This window comes from Anser brachyrhynchus (assembly GCF_964034855.1).
Source record: "Anser brachyrhynchus genome assembly, chromosome: 2".
NCBI classification, from domain to species: Eukaryota; Metazoa; Chordata; class Aves; order Anseriformes; family Anatidae; genus Anser; species Anser brachyrhynchus.
In genome coordinates this window covers 85,686,660-85,711,286 of record NC_137695.1, presented here as the reverse complement: position 1 = coordinate 85,711,286, position 24,627 = coordinate 85,686,660, and the positions used below count along the sequence as shown (strand labels likewise).

Sequence of the window (24,627 nt, the reverse complement as noted above, 5' to 3'; positions counted from 1 at the left end):
AGGTGAACACTGGAGACTGATCAAGTAAAATAACATCATATTCTCCATCAAAAATCAATTAACTCTGATTAAAAAAGTTAAAAGTTAAAAAAAACAGTACTGTACATTGTGCTCTTAAAGTTGTTATAAATTATTTGAATATGTATTTAAAAATTCATCTTTTAAATTATGCTGTATGTTACTGATAATTATGCAATTTTAAGTATACTCATTCTTTATTCTCTTTACTAGGAAAGGTAGGATATATCTATCATAATCAGATTTAATTTTTTTTTATTTTATTTTTTTTTTATGGCAGACATTACCTGTTGTCTGGCAATCTGACATTAGAGTACCTGAGACAGCTCAGTACTGGTCTTTGGAACTTTTCTCTTATTCTATTTAACAAGTTCAACAGGTATTGGATAGATAACATTAAAAGAAAATATGCTTGTGCTTAATTTACTGAACCTTCCAGAAATTCCTGTAAAAATGTATTAATAAAATCAAATGGGTGTTGTATTATAAAAATCATTGTCCCGGTAGCAGTTCTGAATTCTAATGTCCAGGGTAATAACTGCCTTGCTGCTATCAGAGTACTACCCAGTTTGAGAGAAACCACGTCCTCATACCTTCGACATGGTCTGAGAGACTGCTTCCCAACCTTTTGGGCCTTTGGATCAGACCCTTCCATCAACATTTCCTACAAACAATCATAATTCCAGGTCATCTAATTTTTAACATTAAACATTATTTTAATGATTGCCTTTATAAAAAGTTGTTGGTTTATAGAAGTAAAATGTTTTGTGCCCTAGTGGAAATAGCAAGATATGTTACAGGGAATGAACAAAGCCCAAGAGCTCTCTAATATCAGCACCACCAAGCATAGGATAATTTGAGTGACAAGTCTGAAATAAGCCTATTGGGAATGGGAACATAGTCCTTGGACACATTACTGACAGCCCTATAGGCCCTTGCCAGAGAGATCACCAAGACTCAAAGACAGCTCCCAGCAAAGTGGAAAAGAGGAAAGAAACCAGCACATTAACTTTCACTTGTGCTCAGCCAGGGATCACAGCCTCTGAATTTGGGTTCACTGAACTTCCTAGGCAAAGACAGAAATATTTATCACTGCTGACGCAGATGCTGAACATAAAGTGGAGATACCCTGCACATACAGTCTATCTTTGCATATCAGGCAAATAGCAAGTGGTTATGTCTCTGAGAGTGGGCACACATTACCTTATTTGAGTAGTAGGGCAGAAACTGAGTGTTAAAAATCCACATTCGGATTATGAAGCTATCTTTTGAGAGGCAGGGCACCTGTGAAACACAGAAGAGTATTCAGATTCACAGCAATAATTACACAGTAAACGGTATATGAACAGTATATTGAACTGGACAGGTAGAACTTTTACATGCTTACTTTAGCAAGAGCTAAAGTGCTCAAGAGTGAACTTTACAGTTCAGTCTGAGAGACAGCCTCTTAAGAACCAAATACCTACATGGACAAAATAATGCTTTTTCCTTTGATGTATTATCTACTGCCAGGAGCTGAGAAAATCCACAGGGCCATGTGGAGACAGAATGGTAGAAACTTATATCAAGAACTGTGTCAGCCTGCAAGAGAGCAAAAACACTCCCAGTGCAAAGACCTTATTGTGACACAGAACTCATTTCCTTCCTCTGCTATGAACCCTGGTGCTACTGATAATATTCCCATTTTTTATCTCTAAAGAAAGTCATCAGGTCGTTCACCTCAAGACTGGTGTCAGACTCTAGCCACTTTTCTTTTCTGATAACAGTAAAAAAAAAAAAAGTAGTTCTAAACTCCTTTCTTCAGAGGTGAATAAGGACCGGCTCCATGGCACTGGCAAGTCAGATGTATGACTCCTGTCAAAGAGCACTGCATAGGATGGGTGGCTTGAGGGCTGCAAGTACTACAAGCAGACTCTTTCCAGGTTCAATTTTTCCGAAATTATGGCCAATCATGCTTGGTGGAAGATGGGGAGAGTGAAGTAAATGGGTTGATCAGAATGGTCCGCTGCAGTATGAAAAGCTTTGTCTCAATGTGGACATGTGAAATACAAGGAAGTCTGGTCCCATTTCTTATTGCCAGCTAGAAGCCTAGGAGCACTTTCTCCAAGGAGAAGGAACTTGAGAATCCTACATTAGCCTCCACTTTGAAACTGAATGGCACACCCCATCATAACACAGCTATTAAGTTTCTGTCAAGAAAGAAGCATCTCAAAAGTGCAAAATCAAAGCAAAAATATCAAAGTAAAGGGAAGTGATGTTTAGAAGTTATCAAAAAAAGAGTTGTAACTTTGTACGGTGTCTTCAATGCACTTGGAAGAGATTATACAAGGTGCAGCATCTTTCACAATCATGATTTGAAGAACCCAACCTGTCAGCATTGTTGCATTTTGAAGTAATGTTAAAATTCATTTTTCTAGTGACTGAGTTGTTAATGAGCTACCTCCAGGTATCTATAAGGCTTCAGAGCAGGACACACTTCAGAATCAAAAGACTACATCCAGGCATCAGTTTAGGTGACAGATGTCTCCTCTGCAGAGAAGACAGTTCTTGGAAATCACTTTCCACCCAGACAGTGGGCATTTCATCCAATTTTGAACACTGCCCTCTCCCTCTGATTAAGAATATTTACCTTCTAATCCTCAAACAGGCTAAGTACTTGAGAAGAAAGAAGCTTTAAATTAAGGCAGAACTCTGAGACAAGCTCTCAGAAGTATAGGCAAATATATTTATTTAAGCTGTTTTAAAAGCTGTTCAGACTTAATACTTACTTTTAAAATGGCTCTACTGGTGAAAAAAAAATAAGGAAAATGTTTTTCTTTGACCTACCAAACCAAATATTCCTTCAAAATGGGCCCTAATGTAAGTTTATTAAGTTATTTAACAAATACAATGATTTCTAATATTTTTCATAGAACATATGCATAGAAGTCATTGAGTTGTCAGATTACTCAAAAGATTACTCAACTTTTCTAAGGTTTATTTTTAGGTATTTAAACAGATTTATAATCTTTCCCACTAGCAATCTTTAATTTCCATTAAGGAATCCATGCATCGTGGTTTTGGCTAGGGAAGAGTTAATTTCCTTTTAGAGGCTCACACAATTCTGTGTTTTGCATTTTTGATGAAAATAGTGGTGATCAGATACTGATGTTTTAGCAGTGCTTACAGCTCCTGGCAGCTCCTGGTGCTGCCCAGCCAGCGAGGAGGTTGGGGGTACCCCAGGAGCTGGGAGGGGACACAGCCAGGACAGCTGGCCCAGGCTGGCCCAAGGGAGGCCCCACACCGTGTGGACTCAAGCTCAGCAATAGCAGCTGGGGGAAAGGAGGAGGAGGAGGAGGGGGATGTTCAGGGTGATGGCGTTTGTCTTTGCAAGGAACCATTACACTTAATGAGCCCTGCTGTCCTGAAAGTGGCTGAGCACCTGCCTGACGATGGGAAGCAGAGAACAAATTCCTTGGTTTGCTTTGCTTGTGTGCGCAGCTTTTGCTTTACCCAGTGAACTGTCCTTATCTCAGCCCATGAGCTCTCGCACTTTTACCTCTCTGATTCTCTCCCCCATCCCACCTGGGGAGAGGGAGCGAGCAGCTGGGTGGTGCTGAGCTGGCGGCCAGTTTAAACCACAACACCGTATATCACAGAATCACAGAATCACAGAATCGTCTAGGTTGGAAGAGACCTCCAAGATCACCTAGTCCAACCTCAGCCCTAACACTAACAAGTCCTACACTAAACCATATCACTAAGGGCTACATCTAAACGTCTTTTAAAGACCTCCAGGGATGGCGACTCAACCACCTCCCTGGGCAGCCCATTCCAATGCCTAACAACCCTTTCAGTAAAGAATCACGCAACGATTAAGAACAAAATGGACTGTATCTGTTTCTGCATATATTTCTACTATTTTGCTGTACACTGGGTAATTTTGGAACTGGAAAAAAGGGGTTATCCTTAACATTGTATCTTGGCTTTTGTTTAATTAGCTTAGCTCTGCTTGTTTGCATCTTGTGAAAAATCACACCATAACCTCCCTTTTTTCAAAGCCCATTAAACAGTTTTATATATCATACCAATTTCAGATCATTTGCTCACTCTGATTTCTCTTGTTTTATTCCTTCTATATTAATATTTTTAAACTTTGTGGCATAGATCATGATCTTTATGAGTATTTTCTACCGTTTGAGAAGTTAATCAGTCATTTACAAGAATGTTTTTTAAAAAGTCCTTCTCAGAAAACGTCAGATGTTCTTGAAGCACATTTGATGTGATTCCATTACAATCTTTCCTGTCAGATTTTGTTGTTAGTTGCAAAAGCAAGCATTCATACATAAAAACTGTGCTATGAAAGGAAAACATACACATTATTTTCATTGCTGACATAAAGTTCCAATGGTTGTCGCTTTTATTTCAGAATGGCTCTTGCCTTCAGTTGTGCTTCCAGTAGTAAGTTACTGATATAAAAACAGGCACAGACACCTGTCAGAATTTGTTTCCTGAGACGGTAGCAGAAAACAAACAAACAAAAAACATTTCTCTTCCTCCTCTGCATCGAGCAGTTTAAAAGTTACAAAAGCATAAGGATAGAATGAGGGAGCATCCTAGAATATAAATTAGAAGGTATTTATCATCAACAACAGCAATAAAAAACAGCAATTAAAAAAAAAAAAAGACACTGGATTAACTGTTATTCTTTTTTTGTTTTAAATAGCAATCTCAAAACTTCGTAAATTGCACAACCACACAAATTTGGAGTAACAGATATCTAGACTCTAATTTTAACTTTGTGACTGATTTGCTGGGAACTTGAATCTCTCAGTACTCCAGCTTTCTCTTCTATAAAATGGATCTAGTAGTTCATGCCTAGTTTTCAAGACTACCTGAAATCCCAGAGGGAAGAAAAAATCTGATTTCAAAATTAACTTTCAACACTTACATTCAAAAAGACACTATTCTTTTACTGAGAATCTCAATTTCCTTAACGAGAAGACTCTATAAAAATGCAAACACTGTATTGAGGAGTTTTCCATAAACACATGGACAAAGAGAAAACTTAAAATGGAGCCCTGCTACCGACCCTACAACTGATATTGCAATAGTCTCCTTTTTGTAAGCCCACTTTCACCACTCTGCAAAATAAATGATCTCTAGGATTTATAGCAGACATAACCCAGGTTCCTTCTGTTGGTTGATGCTATATAAACCACTAAGTGGTTTGTGCTGTGCAGAGACTCATACCAAAAAAAAAAAAAAAAAAAAAAAGTGGCTTTATGTCAACCTTTTTTAACTTTGTTAAAGTAACTTCATTCACATTATTTTTTCTAATGAAAAAAATAATAAAATTAATAAACATTTTGCCCATTAACAGTAACTGTTGGAACACACTGAATCCAATAAACTGTTGTTATATAGTTTATTCCTTTTTCGTCCAGTTTAGTTTAAAAGTTTAGAAATAACGCCTTCTGACCAACTTCTGCAATGTATTGATCAAAATTATCACCTTTCAAAAAAGCTGGGGAAAAAACACACAAACACACACACAAAAATATCCCTCAACCCTGGCCTCTGAAATCACGTTTTATGGTAGCCTGCAATGACTGGAAATGAAGCTCAACTGTCCTAAAGTGTGTTTTTGTTTATTTTTGGTTTTTTAACTGTTCTGGACAGCAATCTTCAAAGCTGCATATTTTATGTACTTAGACAAAGATAGAAATACATCTGAAGGGACTCCTTTGTTATGGCAATTGTGGGAAAACATTGCATCATGCTCTAAGGAGAAAGGTCACTATGAAAATTCAGAAGAATTGCACATGAACTTCCAGCCAAGTACATGTCAGTTCCTGCCCATTAGCACTACTTCCTGCTTCTGAGTAAGGTGGAAAAACTACTCACTAGATCTGAAGACCTTTTGTTTAATTTTGAGATGAAAAAAAAAAAAGGAAAAATGTCAATGTACAACAATATAGCAAGTCTTTTGGAGAAGATGGGGAAGTAATGCCATTAAATTAAATCATTCTTGCCAAATATATGCTGCTTCATATAAATTTTTAGTTCATATTTACTCTACCACAGACATAATTCCCTGTTTTAAAAATTTTTGCTGAATTTTGATTCACTGTTACTGTGGCATCATCATCAAGCTTTCTTCCTGTACAAGTTTCCTCCGCAACCAACCAGTTTTCAGTTAGTTTTTGACAAGTGTCCCACTATAAGCATCCAGTCTCCACTGCCCCTCACAGACTGAAAGGGAACACTTCTTTAGACATCCACAGCTCCTAGGTGGCTGAGCCAAACATAAGAGAGGATCCATGGGAATCCTTCTGGTCTGGCAGCCAGAGGTTACATGGGGTATCACAAGACATCTGAAATTTCACAAGACACTTATGTCTAGGCACACCATACAATCCCCAAATACCAGTCACAGATAAGCAGTGCACACACAGTCTCTGTGAACAGAGATAAAATATAGAATGATCTTGAGAACATCTCTCACCTGTCTGATAAAATAGAATGATAGTGTATTCAGTGGCAATACCATGGCACTTGTTTGGCATTATCAAACCATTTGAGTTTTCCAAAGCAACAGTGATGGACACATCACCTTTCAATTTACTGAAGTTTACTTCATACTACCACTGTTTTGTATGTTTTCTTTTTTCTTGTCATCATGATGCATTCCACCTTCAGTTCCAGTGCCTGACACATTATTGCTCCTCTTAATAACAAGGCAGCTGGGAGCCAGCTAGGTCCACAGCCTTGATTACACCAACTTGTTCATGGATCTAATACTTTCCCAAACTCCTCAGAGGCTACAAAATAGCCTGCCTGCTGGCTAAAACATAAACTATGCGTGTCAATGTTCTCCCACCAGAGTCTCAAACCTCACAATGATGACCAGTAGGGAGGTCCAGAAAAAGCCACTCTTACAGGAGAGATAAATAAAAATGAATACTTTGTGCAGCAGTAGTAGGAGCTAATAGAAGACCTCTGCCCATGTCTAGCGAATTCTGTAGAAAACCAAGCATAAAAGGAGGCACATTAGCGACATTACGTGCAGTGAGAGTGATCTTTGTATTTAATGGATTAAACAGTTTTCACTCACTTCTAACATTTCTCTTCCTCTCTAAATACCCACGAGTTTGCAAGCAGTTGCAGAAGGACCTCACAATGTAACAATGCAACAAAATAGCAGACAGAATTCAGTGCCAGTAAACACCTGGAATGAGCAACCCTGACTGCACACACTGTAATGAATGAGCTAACTCTGATCAAGAAAGAGGTCTTATCCTCACTGCTAATAGTTCTGTGGAAACAAAGAGCAAAATGATCATTTGTGACCAGAAAGAGAACAGAACATCAGAAAATAAGGAGAGAACAAAGAAGAGTTCATTATGTCACAGCATATATCAGTAATGTGCTCGAATTCAGAATTACCTGCTCCTTTTTGCATTTCAAAAAATATGCTATTACTAGAAAAAGAAAAATAAACAATGAGAACAATAACTCTTTTGTGCAAACTGAAGGAACACAATTAGACACTACAGACAGGAAAAGGAATGATGGAAGGGGTGCAACAGAGGTCTGCAAAATGAAAAGCAGCACGCAGTAGGTGAACAGGGAGTGTCTGTTCACTGCTCCTGATAACAGAAGTGCTAAGGGTCAGGAGTTGAAAAATATCAGGCTTAAAGCAAACAGAACTAAGCATTCTTCTAACACAGAGTGCAATCAAACAGCCAGGTTACCTTAGAATTTTCTAGAACATTACAAATGAGTTCAAAAAAGGATTAGGCAGACTAATGGAAGAAAACTCCATTATGAGCAGCGAAAGACAAAGATGCAGATGTGAACACTGGCTTGGGAAGGAAGCCCTTATGGCACAATTTGCTGGAAACTGCATGCTGGATTAATTGTGGAGTAGTCAAATTTACTGCAAACAACTTGTCTGTTTAAACTTGCAGCAATCCACCAGGATAATGTCTGGAAGTATGTGATATTCTTGATTTGAAATCTAAAGTGCACAAATGGTCTCATAATTAAAATCACATTGCTTTTGCTCCACAACTGAAATAAACAGCAGGAGATTTAAAAATGTCATCAGCACTGTGATTCCTGCAGAGTGAAGGTGAGACAATTTGGAGAGGAGTCAGAAGGAAACGCTGGATTATTATAAAAACCTCTCCCTTTATGGTTCATATAAATTTTGCATAGGACACAGTTTCTGCAAAAATTAATTCAGATCCCCGTAGCCAGCACGCTATTTCAAGAATCAAGAGAACTTTGTCCTCACCTTCTTACCTCTGCTGCTGATTTACTAACTCCCTCACATCTTTTGTGCTTTAATTATCTCACCTACAAATCAGAGATTGTAAAACATTTCATAAAAAACAGCAGCCACTTTATTGAGGTCTATGAATTAAATTCTCATTTACTGATCATTAGCCTACAAAATGAACCTGACAGAGCAGCCTGGTTCAGAGACAAAGGTGGACTAATTTGAGTAATCTGGCAGAGATTAACTAAGAATGGTTCCTCATTAGAATGATTCTAAAAAGTGTCTTTTAGAGAAGTCTCTGTGCATTGCCAACATCTTTGTTCATTTCACTGATTACCCCTTTTATCAAGATTTCCACAAGACTTTTTTTCTCAGCTTTTCCTGAAATTTAGCTCAACAGGTACTTGCTCTTCCCCAGGAAAATGGGAAGGTGACAGAGGGAGGAGACTGTCAGGACTGTCCCTGGTGGGAGAACGGTCATACCTGCACCTCATTTCCAGCAGGTATCTGGTTGCCTGCACCTTCTTGGGATTATGGCAACTTGACTGAAGTAGTTTTTCAATATTAGGTACTTGAGTACTAAACAAACAATGACTTGTTTGTTCAAATAAGACCTTGATTATGCATTAGAGTCACGGTCTAAGTTTCTATCAGTAACGATTTTTTGTACTTTTTTTTTTTTTGGCACAAGGCAATAACAAATCCAAGCATAATTTTGTTAGTTGTTATATGTAATACTTTTTAAGTTCATTTTGCATACAACAATACAGTCTGGATAGTTCTTGCTTTTTGTAGGGAAGTTTGCGTTTCTATCAACCTAGATCGTATTTATACTGCATAGCTCCAACTTTAGTTAGATACTCTGATAATACTGGTAGAGAAGGTGGCCTTCCTGATACTGGGGTGACATTACAACAGGTCTCTCTAGATTTTCCCCTCTGTCTGTTCCTTGTACATGTAAATCACAAGGTTAACTTTGCCTTTACATAACCCCGTACAGTATGACTTAGCTTTCTAAGAGATAACTCGTGCTTTCGCCTGTTCTCTGATAAACATAATCATCCAGGTCATGCAACCTAAATGTGTTGGGGCCTGTTACAGGGTGCTTTCAGTTCACATTATTCAATTCTTGAATATTTGTTTACCCACAGATCCCATGCGATGTGTGTACTTTTAGCCCGCAGGACACTGGGAGAATCATGTTACAACAAAACAAACAAATTATAAAACTGAATCAGATTATGGCCAGATATCACATAGAGGCACTTTGCTTGCACTTTCATAAAAATATAAAAACAGTAGAAGAATTGTAGCTTGAAAAATAGCGCATATCTGAGAATGTTTTATGTATCCTTAGAAATAACAGTACAAAAAAATTAAAAAACATAATTCAAAGTCCAGATATACAGATCTATCAAGATTATCACTTTTCAGATACAGAAATACACCAGTATAAAGCAGTCAACCTGCCATCATTCAAATATGATTAAAACAAGTGTGTTTATATTTCACAAGCTGTATCATTCTTCATTTGTCTCAAAAGTAGAAAATATAAACTGTTAATATGCTATGTCAGGACAATACCTGTGTACACCCAACAATGCTACTGAATTTATGTGCTTGAATGTACCTTGCTTTCACCGATGAATGAAAACATATATCACAGTCAATTTCAGCAGTAGATTCAAATTGATGACACACCTCAGAAGCTATATACATGGAATAAACATTCCAGATTGCCCACGACTTGAAACACATTTACCTTACAAGGAATCATGCAATGAATGCCAAAGACTGAATTCAACTTTCCCTGTGGTTTGTCTCATATGAGGTATTCTCGTAAGAGTTCAGCCCCACATGACAATGGCTCTTTTGAAACTGGTGCTAGTATTTTGGACAGCAACAAAAAGGAGGGAAAAAAAAAAAAAAGTGAAATGAGGGAAGGAAAACTTTACAGCAGAGAGCAAACAACCCCCCCAAATCTTCTGTGCATAGGCTCTGTTGCCTGAATCTAAGATAGACCTTCAAATCAAACTTATTGACATTGAGATTTCAGTGATATTGAAGATGCAGTAGTTGTTTTAAAAAAAAAATATTGCTTGCTCTGTCCACTTCAGTTTTCAGTATGGAGCTTTCTTAAATCATGATAAATGTGCACATCGCTGTGACTCAGCTTGGAATGATTTTATTAAGCTGGCCTGAATAGAAGGACAATGGAAGGTAAACACTGCCTTCCTAACCCGCTTTGCCATTTCTCGTTAGGTTATATATGTATGCCTTGGTAAACAAGCCATATGAAAAGAAGCATGAAGAAAAAGATCATGCTATGGCTAACTTGATAGTCTGTTTTTCAATTGTTAGTGTGTTAAAGCTGAGTTAATTTAAACATGATTTATTTTTTAACTCTGGCTGGCCACAGTTACTTCTTATTTTTAGAGATATTAGGGAATTTACACAGAAACGTTTGATCATCCTCACCAAATATTGACTTTGAGGATGATCTTTGAGAATTCATCTTGAGATTTATGATTGAAACTTATATTATTCTAAGAGCAAAACTTCATTATTAACTATCATAATTAATTGACTTATCCTAGATTTTAATCATGTTTGCTTAGAAGAAACTTCTTTTAGAATTTTCATTATCATGTTCTTTGTCTCTCCTAATAGTCTTCCAGATTTTTGTTTAAAATGTGCTGTTCAGTAAAAAAGCATACAAAAATGTAAAGAAGCAGAAGTAACTGAATCTGGCATGACATTGACTACAGATGTACAAGTTTGTGTGAGATGCATGCAAGTAATGTTGCATGGTAAGTAACAATGCTGGCAACACATGTATCCCACATAAAAGTCAATGGATTTAAACACTTAGAACATGTTAAAACATTAACAAGGGCAGTAAGGGCAATATCAAAATAATCTACAGATGCAAGCAAGCAATACACGTACGGAAAAGCAGAAGACTCTGGATGAAAGTTTGCTTGATTTTCAGGACCGGCATTGGTTTCAGTGAAAAAGTTACCTTCTCCATGACAAAGAGCCAAATTCACTAGACTTGGGTTGGCTAAGAAGCACTGACCATAATCTGGATGAACATACTACTTTCAGTGCAACAAGGAATGACACACACCAAGAAAACATAAAAAGAATCAATGTTTATTGGAACAAAAGCCACATGGAAAGTTGGGGATAATATGCTTGGATAGCTAACATATGTAAATTTGTTTCCTTGGAAATCGGTATGAGTAAACTTGTCTGGCAGGCTACCAGGGTCTGTCAGTGCAACTCAGAACCAAAACACAGGTGCTTAAGAAAAATAAATTAATCTCAACTCACTTAAATTCACTGGAAAATACTCAGATTTGAAAATCTAGTGTTGAGTACTTATGAGACAACAAATACTACAGCCATTTATTTCCATGTATCAGTCCAAAATGCAACTGCTCAAATCCTGCTGATACTATGCTTTAATGTTAGACCTGTAAATTCACGAGAATAAAGCCAGAATTACACCTGAATACTGCAAATTCTTATAATTTCAAATTCTTATAATTTCACTGTGATGGACACAATTTATTTAGCTGTTTAATTGTTTTCTTCCAGACTGCATACATATTATTTTAAAAAGAGATTACTGATCTCAGAGTAATCCTGAATGAAAATGGGGAATGGCTCATTTTTTATGATATGGTTGCCCCTATTCAGGGACAGTGGTCCCCGGGGTCCAAGGGCTGGCTTAAAGACAAAAGAAAGCAGGTACAATACACAGTTAGCAACTGGGAACTGTAAGAGAAGAGCTGTGAAGTGCAAGAGGCTTTTGAATGTAGAACCAAAAAAAAACAAAGAATTGTCCTCAGGTACTATGGGTATGCCGTAGGATGTTCTGTAATCCACTCCACCACCAAACCAACAGGAGAGCCTGAAAGCAAGGATTCCTCCACTTACAGGCATGGAAAGAGTTAATTATGAATTCTTCTTAATCTAGTCTGTTTTACTTAGTCACTTTTTTTTTTCTCTCTATTTAAAAACTATTTTTTCCTAAACTATACTTGAACAAAAGTCAGCTCCTTTGAGTTTAAAAGCCATTTTGGTCATTGTCTTTGGGGAGCCAGTTAATAAGAGAACATGTAGGCAGATGCACTTCAAAGCTTTGGCTGGCTCAGTTACACTGCACTTACAATAATGTTTTCTGAAGTGTGGTTGTAATTGTGCTTGGATTCTCTCTAAAAATAGAACGCCAACAAGCTAGAAAGGGCATGGACATTCTTTGATTCTGAAGATCTATACCATATAATTTCTAGTATCTTATCAAGTATTACATTTGGCTGTTAAAATGTTTATAAATCACATCTATTCTATGCCATTTGCCATTTTTTTTTCATACAAGCAGCGCTATTCTCTGTGAAGCCACATCCAGTAAAGTAGTCAATCCCCAACTCAAGCAAAATAAATTACAACACAAATAAACCACAAAGTAGAACTAAATGCACAAGAAGGGATTTGGGGGTGGAGACATGTTAGCTCTTTTTAGGTATAAATTCTGTGAAGAAAAATATTTTAAAGTATTTTTTTTCCAGTTAATGTTGTATTTGGTAAGCTAGTGATGACTAGTCGCAATAAAAATAAATTTCAGGACTGAGACCACAAGTTTTGAAATAGACACACTGCAGGGATTCTGCCTGCTGTGATCATTAGGAATCCAAGACATAACTCACCTGAACAGAGAGGACTGGATTATAAATTATGGCTAGATTCAAATTACATTTTGACTTTCTGTACCCTTTAAGAAAAATAGAAAATCTGAGCAAGACATGAGTATCTCAAATCAGTTTGGGGAGAAGTCTGTGCTCAGGCACATTAAATGGTGAAGGAGATCATCTTTTCCTATAATCCTGACTCTCTGCTAACTGATATCACATCTGTCTTACTGGGTGGAACAGGATACACACATCTATTCAACTCCCTCTTGACTCAGGTATTTTTATGTTTACTAGGTGAGGATGCAATAGATTTATTTTTTTATGTGTTTATGTGTTTCACTCCTAACCATAACCCTTACAAAGACAACAGTATGATAACATATAGGCATCATTAGTTCCACTGCAAGACATGTCTATACAAACAGAAGCATAAATGAGCAAGTGGAGATAAGTCCTAGTACGACACATTACTGTATACGTAGTTTTGAGGTTTACTCACATTCCTCATCAGTTCATGCACTTCAGAAGGGCTCAGTCCTTTCTTAGCTATACTTCAGAGTGCAAGGGGAAAAATTCTCAACCTTAAAGCTCACTGGTCTCCATATTAACATAAATCAGATTTACCGGTGCAGGATTACTTAAGTTCAAGTGCTTCAGCACTAGCTTCTTCTTCATGCATGGTGACTACCATGTCACCTGTTGTGCACCACTTAAACAATATTCTATGCAACACAAATCTCCAGCTGTCCTGCTAGAGCATGATTCAAATGGGACAAGGAGAAGGCTGGCTGAAAAGTTACCTCTTCCTGTTAAGCTGGGAGAAAAACGAACATTTACAAATCAGGTTGTATGGGGCTCAGTTCAGAAGGTGCACAGCACAGACACCTCACCAATTCACTTGAATGCAATATTTGAAATAAAGACAAGACCCTTTCCACAGAGAATTAATCTGGAATTACTGTGCGTTTGACCAATTCCCAGTAGGACTCATCTATTGCAGATTAATAGTGCCTTTTCAGAAGTAACTGACCTTTCTTCAAAAATGTATTAAAGTAATTTGAAATAAGGCACTCTTACCATGGAAGAGGCGTATGCCACAGCAGGAGCTAAGTCGGGGGTACCTAATCTAATGTAAGACACCCATTTCCAATCTGCACTAACCCTTTGCAAACAAGGCCAAAGATTTGTGCTGTTTTGGCTGCTGCGCTAGCTGCAGATAACCCAGTTGTAACTGATGTTGCTAAATATGCCCACATTTGCAGAGTTCTGGGTTTTACCTAAATCAGAAGGCTGTTGAAAATAAACTATGAGTTGAGTAATACACTCCAGTTGTTGCATATGGACTCCCTGTGTGGATATTGTATCCCACCTGGAAGGAGTATCTGTACTGCAGTAAGAATGGTGACTGCAGAATATATGCTGCTACACCTAATTTAATTTTACTAGTTCATATACCAATGGCTGCAGCAAGAGAGGCATAGTCACCAACCATGTAAGCAGCACACGAGCGCTGCAGCCTTGGCCCTAAAAGAGAAGCGAGCAGCTGCAGGTGGCTGGGCAGCAGGGACCCGTTTTGTTCATGACATCAAGGCCAGTGTCAGCCGTACCATGCCATTGGCAGCAGCACGGCTTCTGTGGGCACCCTCTAACCAGCTGCAGGCAGTCAGGCAGATTAGCATGTGCTGTTTGAAAAAGTGGTGGGAGGTAACCCAGTTTAGTTTGCTTAAAGCAAATGGCTCTCAGAACAGAGATGGAAAAGCAGCATCAGATGATCAAAACCTTTACATTCACTGCAAACAAATGATCCTGTTCCTTCTCTCCTAAACAAACCAAAGAACCTGGCAGAGGCCAGCTCAGAGTCCTGATGACAGTCCCCAAAGGGCATAAGCCCACCAAAGCAAACAAGACTTCCGAAGAAGAGTCTGACTGGAAGGGGTGCAGACAGTCCTAGGAATTTATTGAGAGTACTCACTGATAAATAAAACATGCCTGAAGGTTTTTTTGAACAATTTCTTTCAAGTGATGCCTCGTGCACAAACCTCATGTTGTAGGCAGGGCTCAAGATATCTACCAGCTTGTTTCTCAGGTATGACCCCTGAGCTAGGATGTTGTGGACAGGGATAGAGTGAATCCCAGACTGAAAAGTTCTGGGATTTTATTTCTTCTATTCAATTTAAAATGCACAGCATTATCATGCTTGCCTTGTAATCCTTTACACAACAGCCAGTTACCTAAATAACAACCATCATTTCTTCTAGGTCCAACGTCTCTACTTTGATGAGCAGCTAAGGGCAAGAAAAAAGACATCTGAAGGAACGAATAGCAGGTTTCCAATGACGAAGCTGAATGCAGAACACTAAGAACAAAGATTTTATTATTATTATTTTGAGCTCATCACTCAGAGCAGAACAATGAAACATTTCTAATATGCATGGCCCAAGGCCAAAGGGCTAAGGCAGGAGAAGCAAGTGAGCATCCAGGTAAGCACAAGGCATCAACTGTATTTGTCAAAGGATTTATTCATCAACGATGCTAAGCTTAGAGGAGTGATAAATAGCCTAGAGGGCAGGACTGCTGCTCAGGTGGACCTTGAGTCTAGAGAAGATGCCTGACAGGAATCTCAAGAAGTTCAGTAGCAACAAATCAACAGCAAGACAAAAAATCCTGTGCACGGGAGAGAATAACCCCAGCTGGACATCCACTGGTGAAGGAAAAGCTCTGCAGAAAAGCAAAGTTCACAAGTTGAATATGAGTTAGCAGTTTGCCCTTGTGGTGAACAGAGGCAAACAGACCGAGCTGTGTTTGCACCTGAGCAGCCAACAGGTAAAGGGAAGGGGCTGCTCCCTTCTGTTAAATACATGTGAGACCACACCTGGAGTACCATGGCCAGTTTTTGCTTCCCCAGGAAAATATATTGAAATACTGAAGCAACTACAATAGATGAACTCTTTGAGGAGAGCTTGAAAGAACTGATTGATGGTAGGAAATTTGACTAACTTTATGGTGAAGGCACATAAGCAAAGTTGCCCAGAGGCTGTGGAATCTCCATCCTTGGAGATACTCAAACGTTGACTAGACAAGGCTGCTGTGAGCAATCTTACATTAGATTTTGCTTCTTTGAGTGAGGGTTGGACCACGTGATCTTCACAGGTCCCTTCCAGTTAACATCAGTCTATGATTCTACAAAATGATACCAAGTTCTTGATATCTTCCTTTCCATTTCTCCAAAACACACCCTTTCTTTTTAAGAAATGCTCAACTCTTCTTCCATTTACATTTTACCTTCCAGAACCAAACCGAATAAAACAGTCCCATATTCTCATTTTTCTTTTCCTTCTTTCATGAAGCCTCAAAACACCTTTCTATATCAAAGAAATTTTTTTTCTTCAGAACAGGTGGCTAGAAATGCTCTGTTCCCTAGCATAGTAGCGAAAAACATATCTCTGGCAGCTCCCTAGGAATTAGGTCGTTACTAGAGAGATAAAACTAAACTGTAAAGGTGACTTAGCTTCTCAGAAGGAGAGGCAACTGTTTCTTATTTAAGTAACTTTACTGATGACTATGAGATTTATGGCGTGAGGCACAGTTTCTCTTGATAGCTGGGAAAATAATTTTTCATCAGAGCTGAAAGTGGGGTTTCTCTCTCAAAATTCATCTTCCTTTCCTCATTGTCAACTGTGCATTTTGTAACATTGAAAAAGAAGTTTAATTAGCCTAGCACATGGTCAATACATACACTTTCAAATATACCTGTGTCTACAATGTCGTCCGAAGGATTTGAAAAATACTCTGTATTATAAAGTACTCATCCTCAGCTCTGACACTGCTTCTATCTGCCTAATACAAATGCTTCTTGCATTAATAATGATATGGTTTTTAGAGTTTCTTCTGGTTTGATTTGGGGTTTGTGTTTTTCACACATTTCATGTTACTCGGTGCTAACACTTAAATCATTATATTGAGATCAGGATTTATTTCCTGAAAGATAATGAGGACAGAGAGGTATGACAAAAACATAAGACAGGCAGTTCCAATTGCTACTACAACTGTATTTTCTGGAACTTATTTATTTTTCATTCTGTTCTTTCAGTAATTTAATAAATGAGATACCAAAGTTCATGAAAGTTAGAAATGTGTTAGGTGGTCAGAGAAGAAGAAAATATGCAGCATAACAAGGAGAAAGGAGGGCAATTAAGGCACTGTTCCTGGCCCCAGACTTATACCTAAAAGTAGGTGTTGTATAATGTTTGCAGATTTTTATTATTATTATGCACTGTCTATATAGCACAGTTCACATATCCCATTACAGTACACATAAGGTTCATAAGAACATAAGGTGCATACATTAAAATGCTTTGGGTTTATTCATCTGGATTTTGCTTAAGAAAATTAAGTATATTCCAGGTCAGCAAAACTGCTCATCTGACAATTATAAACTAATAGTGTTATTTATATTAACGTTCTTGAGTCACAAGAGAAATTGACACTAATCACCAACTTGCTGCTCCAACCATTTCACTAACAATAATAATAAGCCAGCATAAATTTTAACAGAATAAAAGCCTGATGTAAACAAACTGTCCCTCAATACTTAATTAAAATATAATGAGGAACAGGAAATACAGTCCTGGGTACTGTTTAAGGTTGCATGGCACCATTTCAATGTCACATCATATGTCACATTTGTTTATTGACAAAGAAGTGTATGTGACCCCTGGGCACAGACTTACTGATATAACACCATGCATTTTAATGTTCACTTCTCATTTTGTGTATATTCAGGAAATAATCGTTTTATCCTTTGCATTCTTGCACACCTTAACCATCAACAACAAGGGCTTTGCCAAAAGCCTGCTGAAGCCTGTAAAAGTCTTCCCTTTAACTGCAGTGGGCTTTCAATCATGTTACATACTACTGCTGCAAAACAGAGACATTTTGTTTTTTTAAATCCCTTCTCGAAGCACACATGCTTAGAGCCTATTTTACAACCAAATTATTAGTTTGCTGGTTTCACTTAAAAAACACATGAAAACTTGGCAAGAAAAATCAGAGAAAAGCACAGTACAAGCACTTCTTTTTTAATTCACACAGCTGCTTAATGACTAAAAGCAACTAACATCATACGGAAATGTACTCATTAGATTTTAGTATTTATAACTCGGGTTAGTTATTTATGGAGTTTTAATGGGAAAATTGACCCATATGAGCCAAAAATTCATCATAGAGCAAAAATGTATCTATTTTCATATCTTGCAGGCTTTGTACCTCTGAATGAAGACATTCATGGCATTAACAATTTTCACAGAATTCCTCTCACTCACACCCAAACAGAGGAGTCATAAGTGTAAGGCTGGGCTTTGTTTACATTCTTTCTGAAATACAGTAAGAAGAAATGAACCTGGCTGCAAAAACATGAAGCAACGGTAACACTATTTTTTATTCTAAATATTCACCAAGAGTAAGCGTCAGATAAATAATATTGTAAAGCAGCAATTACCAAAGAAGTGACTGGGTCTAAAAGGTTCTTTGTTTATAAATAGTTTCATAGTACCACCTAATTTAGGACCTAGACCTACAAAAGAATGCAAAGCCTTTTTTAGGGGAAAAAAATGGGGGGGTGGGGAAGAAAATAAGAGGCAAAACAAAACAAACAAAAATCTCCCACACCTTAAAGACACTTCTGCATTACAATAATTCACCTCAAAAGGGAACATGACTACACTCAAGTCAGCCCTACGTGAGCCAGCTCACTTCCCAAAGGTAAAGGAAAATGGGCTGTAAAGTCAAGGACAAACATAGCTGGGCTCTAAACCTGGCAGTAAAGGGCTGCACTGGGTGACTCATCAGCAAGCAGCAAGTACCAGCTTGGAGTCTGTGGCACAACACTCATTCGTGAGATTAGGTGAGAGGCTAAAGTTGATCTGATTAAACTGATGCAATGCGTCAACAAGAACTAACCTGCAAAGAACTCTTACAAACCTCAGTACAGTTAATTTAAAACTGAAAATCTGGATGACATCCTTGACAAGTCCTAAAAACAGCAGAGAATTGCTTTGCTTCACATGCGCTCAGCCTCTGACTGCTCGTCAAAACTGTTTTACCTTTAAAACCTGTGGATGAACCCTGCTGAGCTCTAAAGTCACTGGTGCTGCCAGGTTGGTGCCATTGCCTCTAACCAAAAACTGCATGCTGAGAGACAGGATTGCTGGTTCCTAGCCTCCACTAAGAACCAATTTCAGGGTGCCTTGATGCACTTTGATAACCTGCGAGAAACCTGAATTCCAAACCGCTGCTGAGTTCCAAACCATACTGCCACTTGCTTGACAGACACATGTAAAGCACTGTTTTTAGCTTGTTTAACTAAGGCAGACTGCTGAAAACACTAACTGGTGCACTCCAACATAACTGCAGATCACTTCAGGCAGTCCTTCCACACCCCAGGTGAATAACCTAAGCACTGAATAAAAGAAGCATAGAGGAATATGCTCTTCCCTTTCAGGTTTCATTATCTAGAAGGCTTTCAGAAAAGTTTCCACTGATGTAATTTTTAAATTCGGATCGAAATTGAAATATTTTTGGTTGAACAAAGCCATGTTTCTAGGGAATAAAGAATTATTAAAATAATAATCCAGAGCCACATAAAATACCCTGCTTCTGGCCTAGAGGATTCAGAGAAGAGAAATTTAAAAACAGTAATATAATTATATCATAGCATGTTTTCTTCCTGCTGGAAATCAGCCGAGGCAAGACATCCTAACAAAAAACAATTCTTAAGGCATACTATGTGCTTTCTCTCTCAGTCACAGAATTGCTGAAAACGTTATCAGTAAAGCAACTTTAAGAAATATAAACTATGAACTCCTACATGATTCTTGTAGACTCTTAAGAAATTGTATTCAACTATGTAAGCGCAGTTCTGAAAGTTTACTTGGGTACACTTCTAATACAATCTGTTTGTACAGATAACTGTCTTAAGCTTACCACTATGATTTCAAAAGTGGTGAGAATTAGTGCAAAGCACTTCGACAGTGGATATTTTCTCCTGGTTTTATGGCCACTTAGAGAAAGACAACAGAGAATAGCACTACTGTGACAAGAGTTCCATAATACTTCCTCCTGCATTATGTGCTTCATTAGTCAGCCCCTAAAACAGTACCCATTAAATGTATCTCATAGTTGGATAAACGTAATATTTATTTTATAGTTGACTCTAGAAGTATGCTATCATTGTCTTTCCTGGATTCTGTCTGGTATTTTTCATATTGTTCACATCTATTGTCAACTGTGAGAAACAATACTCTTTCTTTCCAGAAGCTCCATTTTGCAACATTTGCAACTCAGTGACCCATTTGGGGCTGGGCACTCAATTTACAGTGACTTGAAAATTCTTCTTTTGGTTGAGCAAAGACCAGAGAAAGAGAAAATGAAGAAACACATCCAGCAGTTCCTGCTGTGGCCACATAGATGACAGTCCTGCTCCTGATGCCTTCCATGATGCCTTCAGCTGAACAGTGATGGCAGCAAAGTTTATGTAGTCTCTCTTTTCCCTGCCACCGTGAAAGGAAATACATCTATCTGGCTGCTTGACAGGCAAACTGAGAAGGTACATGCAATGCACTAGGTTAGGGTTACTGCTTGTCTGTCCTATTCTCTATCTGGTTTATCTCCTTATTTGGTTTCTTCTACAGAAAAAGGTATACAGCTCATGGCCTTCTTTCTGTACTTTACTTCCCATACTCTCTGCAAATATTAAGACTAAAATGTATGCTGATTATACTTTAAAACTTAAAGTTCAAGCCCCAAAAGAAAAGATTGCCAAAAGTAAAGAGCATTTCAATGGTCAGTATTAACTCTGACATTCACATCATGTTTTACTTCTGTAGCCTTTCCAGCTTTTTCTGTTTCTTTTCCCTGCCTCCAGTGCTGAGCTGATTTTGTGAGCAGAGAGAACTCGGGTACAATTTATGCTATCTCAAACCTCTAATAAATTAACATTTTTCAAACTTTGAAAGAATCGTGATAACAGCTATGATTTCATCATTTTAATGTTCTGGTTTTGGATTTCATCCAATAACGGAAGTAGAAATTATGATTGTTGCATCTTTGATAAATATCACCAATGTGCTCATGCTACACAGGACACAATGATAAATGTTGTCCATATCAGTGCCACGGATGCTCAAAGACTCACAGGGGAATAGGTTCCTGCAACAGTGCTTGTTCACTTGTCTGCCTAAAACCTGTCATTGATCTTTGGAATGAAAAATTCATCTCTATGCATTTTCATATTCCTGAAACCTTCATCTTATGACTATGCCCAAATAAATGCATCTGTGATAAATACACATCAGACATACCAGACTTATGCAAAATGCAGATTGTTACTATACTAAAACATCAGTATTCAGGTTGGCTTCAAAGCCTTGAAAATTGATGCCAAAAGACTGGAACATTTGGAAAAATTTTGGTTGTAGCCATAAGATGAATCTAAACAAAAATGATACTTCTTCGTGTCTGCCCCACAAAGTCAATGCAATGCCTGAACAAAGCAACACCATGATTAATATTCAGCAGAAAATTGATCATGATGAGGACTGATTTTAATCTTTGTTTTATTTAGACTTTGATGTATAGCCAACTGAATTCAATAGCATTGAAGAGCCTGCAGATTCAATGGAGTTTGGATTAGACCTTTAGTTCTTCTGGCTGCCTAGATGCACTGATTCACAGAGAAATTGTTTCATATTTCTATCTGCAAAAGGGAGGGCATCATCTTGACTTTTAATTTGATTGGTTCAAATAAAAACAAAACAACAACAAGGTTTACATTTTAAAAATACCTGTGTAGTAATCTATATAATTTCTAAAATCTATATATTTTTCTTTCTAAAATCTTGCCTAGAGGATTACTAGGACCATAGTGAGAAATTATGAAGTCATACTTTACATATCTGACATTCCCAGTTTGGCAGGAACTTAAAAACATATACAAACAGAAGACTGTTCTCTGTAGCAGAAACATACATGGCAGTTTGCGGAACTTCACAGTGAAGCGATGAAGGAACCTCTGAATAGAAGTCTCATTGTTTTAAGACTGTTAAGACTGGAAACAGAAAATGAACAGTAATCACAGGAAAAACACACAAATGAAATGGAATTTTAACTTTCAGACAGGTACCGTTTTCATTTTTTCTGCCACTTGTCATATGCTAATGGAGCATCAAAGGCAAACTAAATACTTAAAAATACTAGGGATAGGTAAAGAGCATAATAATTACATCTATCAGAAGTTATAGAAGAGTCAGGAGAGATGTTGAGCCTGGGAAGAAGATGTGAGAGGAAGGTATTTTTAGTTTTGTTTTCATTTCTCACTATCCTCTTCTTTTATTAATTGTCAATAAAATAAGTTAATTTTCCCCAAGTTGAGTCTGTTTTGCCCATGACAGTAACTAATGAACAATCTCCATCCTTATCACAACACATGAGTTCTTTCATTTTATTTTCTCCTGTCTTGCTGAGGAGAGGGATTAAAAGAGCAGCTGGGTGGGTGCCTGGCAGCCAGCCAAGGTCAGCTCACCACAACAGTCAAGCTACTCTATTATCCTCATCTCCCTGTTCTCACTGTTATTGTCTAATCCTCCTATGTTTTTCCCTTATTCATTTTAGAAGCATGCTCTACTGTTCTTAATTCAGCCCCCTCTGAGCCCTACCCCTGCCTCTATCTGTGTCTCTCTCCCTGCTTCCTTGCAGAGCTGGAAAGGCAGAGCTTTTAGAATTTCTGAATCTGTTTGTTCTGCTTCTTATTAATCACCAGTTGAGCACTCTGAAATGGTATTTAGTAAAACCATTCAACCAAAGTTGGTCTTAGTGTTTCGAAGCCTCCTTGTCTCTGCTCAGTCCCCATCCATTCCACTTCTTTTTGTGGCTACTGACTGTATGTATTTTCCCACTATTCTCCATAAACAGCTAGAGCAGTGTCCCAGTACGGCTCTTCATTTGCCTTACTGCCTGCAGCTTCTGTAGTTGTTTCCACCCCCCCCCCATCACTTCCTAGGGGACCCAAGCTAAAGCTCTGCTTGCTGCCTGCCAGCAGGAGTTTTAGTGAGATCAACTCTTTCTAGAGTCAGCTATAGGCAGAGAACAAGACTTCCTTTCCCTGCTGCCACCCCTCTTCATCCATTTGTATCCTGTCCTCTGCACTGATTTCCTGGTGTGGCAAAACTAGAGCACATTTAGGAATACCCAGTCAGGGCACTAAGGGAAGGCAAACCCTGGGACAAAGTTGTCCATGCAGCACCCTGCCCCGAGTCCTCACAGACCGCTTGGCAATCCTACATCCACCTGTCAGAAACAGGCTCAGCCAACCCATGTTTCTCTCACAGACCAGCACCTCGTGAGTGGCTGCAGCTTCCCCAGTCCCTCAACACAAGCACAGGCTCCTCAAAACCTTACGGCATGTTTAGGACAGGCCATGTAGGCCCTCAGCTGTATATGGCCACCTACGCTGCAACAGGAGAGGGACGGGGGGACAGCCCTTGTAGTAGTCACACAAGACTGTCAATAGAGAAGATTTATTCACACTACCAACGTGCACGTGGGGAGCAAAAGAGCTGCCTAGACGGTAAACATGTTTCTCTTGGCAGAAATAATGCGGTATTTAACTAACTGTTTTGTCCTGACTTGCTGCTCTGGGGCAGCGCTTCAACTTTACCTCTCATCACCACTCTCACAGCTGGACCAAGGTCAGTCTCTGCTACCTCTGGCCACACTGGCCATCTCTGCTCACTTTGGACAAGATCTGTAGGCTTTATCTGATGAAAAATGCATAGATTGAAGGGAAATCAAGATAACAGGTATAATAGGATCTTGCATGGCCCTGGCATCTCAAGGAAAGGACAGAGCTATCTGCTCCTTGCAAACTTTCAGGCTGGGCTAGAAGTAAAAACTAGTGCTTGGCACTCTCCCTGCTGTAGCTGAAGTCCTCTCAGTCAGAGTCCACTCCTTAATTTTCTTGGCCCTCTCCCTTTCTCTCCTCTTTATGTCCTATGCTGTTTTATGTCATCTCAGAGGCAAGATTAGTCACGTATTTTTTGCTCTCCAAGATGTCTCTAAGTTTGCAGGTTCTTTAACAATTAATGTTCAAAAATCCTTTCTCATTATTCAGTTATTTCTCTCTTCCACCCCACCCCCCAGTTACTTTCCTAGGCATTTTTATTAAAGTTTCTCTCTTATTTCCATATCTAAAACTCTTTTCATTCATATTCTTTACCTTACGCCTTCCAGGAGACACACACACCAAAAGAAAAAAAAAAAAAAAAAAAAGACCATATGCTTCCTTTCTGATCTGTATCTTTATTTACATCAGCAACAATCCCATTATAATGAAGAATTCAGGGCGTTAAGAACCACTGATTGTGAAGCTAGCTTACTTTAGCCCTAAAATGGACTGTTAGATAGCAAGGAACAGTTGGAGGACTAACATTTTCAGAAAGCACAGCTAGTTTTGAAGGAATATGTTTCTCCAAGGCTTAATTTATCCATGAAAAGTTTCACTGATTAGGACAAATATAAGAGGCTTTCTATATGTAAGTTATCTGGTTCTATAAAAAGACTAAGGTTTCTCTTGTGCCCAAACCACTTTGA

The 24,627-nt window shown here is 38.3% G+C and overlaps 1 long non-coding RNA gene across 4 annotated transcripts in view; it reads right to left on the bottom strand.

The window, feature by feature from the left end:
• LOC308190649 overlaps positions 1-14,474 on the bottom strand; it is a 63,341-nt gene extending 48,867 nt beyond the window's left edge. For 2 of the 4 annotated variants that reach the window (XR_013947438.1, XR_013947439.1), the window contains exons 1-2: positions 10,047-14,473; positions 1,222-1,302 (exon numbers count right to left, since the gene is read on the bottom strand). This is a non-coding gene — a long non-coding RNA (uncharacterized lncRNA). Of the gene's footprint in view, positions 1-1,221; positions 1,303-10,046 lie in introns of all 4 variants that reach the window. The other 2 variants (XR_013947437.1, XR_013947440.1) reach the window with 2 other exon arrangements.
• Between the last annotated feature and the right edge of the window lie 10,153 nt (positions 14,475-24,627).